This window comes from Lygodium microphyllum, chromosome 9, assembly GCF_053477565.2.
Source record: "Lygodium microphyllum isolate KBCC chromosome 9, Lygodium_microphyllum_v1.1.10, whole genome shotgun sequence".
NCBI classification, from domain to species: Eukaryota; Viridiplantae; Streptophyta; class Polypodiopsida; order Schizaeales; family Lygodiaceae; genus Lygodium; species Lygodium microphyllum.
Genome location: NC_141143.1, coordinates 124,838,049 through 124,840,596, shown reverse-complemented (window position 1 = coordinate 124,840,596; position 2,548 = coordinate 124,838,049). Strand labels below are relative to the sequence as shown.

The following is a 2,548-nucleotide window of genomic DNA, read 5'->3' as shown; positions in this document are numbered from 1 at the left end:
TTTTATTACCGGTTTACCTAACACTAAAGCTAACCATGATTTTGTAATAATTTTTGGATTACTTTGTTTGCTAACTTAGGAACAAAAATTAAATTTTCATTTGTATTTCATCCTGAAACTAATGGTCAAACAGAAGTTACTAGTAGTACTATTTTAGATCTTTTACGTGCTTACACTATTTCAAAACCACACACATGGGATACACATCTACATTTACTTCAATTTACATATAACAATACACCACACACAGCTATAAAGAAAGCACCATTTGAAGTTATTTATGGATATAGATTGTCTACACTTATTGCATCATTATCAAATAAAATTCAGAGTGCTAATGATATTGCTAACATGCACGCTACTATTTTTTATGAAGTTAAAGATATGATTGCCAAAGCCCAACAATCATATACAAAGTAAGCAAATAAGAAAATACAGGCTATGAATTTTAAAGTTGATGACTATGTTTGATTACGTATAGAAAAACGTAGATTACAAAGTGTAGATAAACACCCAGTTGTGAAATTAGCATCTAGATTCTATTGGCCATTTAAGATCATTCATAAAATCAATGACAATGCATTTAAACTAGAACTACCACCACATTGGAAAATTCACAACACTTTTCACATTAGTTTATTACGACCCTTTAGAGGCCAATTACCTGTACACCCTCTCTATGAAAACCCACCTTTACTAGATGAAGAGACTGAAATCCTTGAGCCTGAAGCTATTATAGATACTGACTTTATGACCACTAGAACTGACCGTAGATATTCTAGATATTTGGTCGAGTTTAAAAACCATCATGTTGAAGAGGCCCAATAGATGCACGCTAGAGACTTAAATGCTTTCCCCACTCTGTTAGCTCCACATTGAGCTAATAGCAATTGAGGTCAATTGCTATTCCACCCCGGGGGTATGATGCCAGGAGGCATATTACACGGTGGATTCCGTGCCATGGTAGATTCCGTGAGGTTCCACGGTGGATTCCGTAAATTTTTGTTACCGGGGCTCATACACAAAGTGGATTCTTTGTGCGAGAAGTCGATGGGGACGCCTATCCTTTTCGGGAGTTTTGTTAATTTAGTGTATACACGTGTGATTCCATAGCGGGTGATTCCGCAAAATACATATTTAAATTAATAAATGTTTATGAGTTTAGAGTGCACACTCGTGATAAATTAAAGTTAGGATTGATTTCTAACCAATTGATTTATTTAGCTGAAGATTGCTAGGTATTCACTTTTGTCGGTTTAATTGTATTATTTTACTAACGATTGTGAATGCTTCAGTTGATGTGTAGAGATAATAGCAGTGGCGGTGGAAAGCATTGGAGAATAGCATGTATTCAAGTTATCGTCAATATTTTTTGGGCGCATACCTTAGGCATGGCGCCTATATTTTGTCGCGCCTATTTATCAAGGTGTTTGATATTTATTTATTATTTTTGTATGCGCATAGGCGCACGATTTAGATATTTGTATTTGAACATTGTATTGGGTATGCTTGACTTCTTGGGCGCCTGCCCATTACCTTTATTTCAATTTGGCACAAAAGCAAACTCAAAAGTCAAAAACGTGCTATTTTGTAATTTGGGCTATTATTTGAGCTTGAAGATGATTAATATAAAAAATACATACTTCATGGAATGCTCACACAAGGCATGGGGAGAGATTTCACCCAATTGGCCTCTTGTTCATGTTGTGCAAGCTTTCTACATTGATTTGTGTGTAAAAAGTAGAGTTCTTTTGCTCTTGGTGGGGACCTTCTCACGCTCACTACGCGCGCTTACGGCATTCGATCTGTGCACCAGGTATCCTCTTTGAAGAGATCGGTTTCTTCAACCAAAAAACTGCACTTTCTTTGGAGAAGTCCTTCCACTCAATTAGGTACTCTCAGAGAGTTCTACTCCTAAGAGGTTTCTCCCTAGCTGCTTCGATTGTCCTTTGTGGACGCATTTCAAGGATTCCTTTTGCATGGTCATGACCATTTGATCGTGACATTGAGTCCATGATGTACGTTGGATATGTAGGATTTGAGAAAGCACACATGCAATGTATCATTCTCTGTAGGATGGGATGGGAGTGCTGGCCAAAAGTAAAAATGGGAACCATGTCTGCCGTTAAAACATGGTCCAGCCTCCTTGGATCAGCACAAGCTTTCTGCCTGTCTCCCGGGATTTACTTTTGACAAAAGGAATATACCAAGACGGAAAAGTCGGGGAGTCAGACAGAGGGGAGGAGTGGAAAAACCACGATGCGTTTGCCGGGAGTCGAACCCGGGTCTATTGCTTGGAAGGCAATTATCCTGGCCGTTGGACTACAAACGCTGTCTGATGTTGGTTACTCCGATATAGTAGCATTTATACAGTGTAACTCAAAAGGCATGTTGCGCCATCGTCTTCAAATCCTAGCGCCTTCTTTGCATGCAGGATCCGGAGAGTTTGAGTCGCTCCGCCCGTTGAGCTTTGTAGGAATCCAAGCACACCCACCACACTCCTTTTCCCGTGGGCCGCCCGCCGTGAAAGCCCTCAACTTTCTTTTTC

The 2,548-nt window shown here is 39.3% G+C and overlaps 1 non-coding gene across 1 annotated transcript; it reads right to left on the bottom strand.

Annotated features, from left to right (window-relative positions):
- Positions 1–2,260: 2,260 nt before the first annotated feature.
- TRNAG-UCC (transfer RNA glycine (anticodon UCC)) lies at positions 2,261–2,332 on the bottom strand. Its single transcript has one exon. It is a non-coding gene; the product is annotated as a tRNA-Gly (tRNA).
- Between the last annotated feature and the right edge of the window lie 216 nt (positions 2,333–2,548).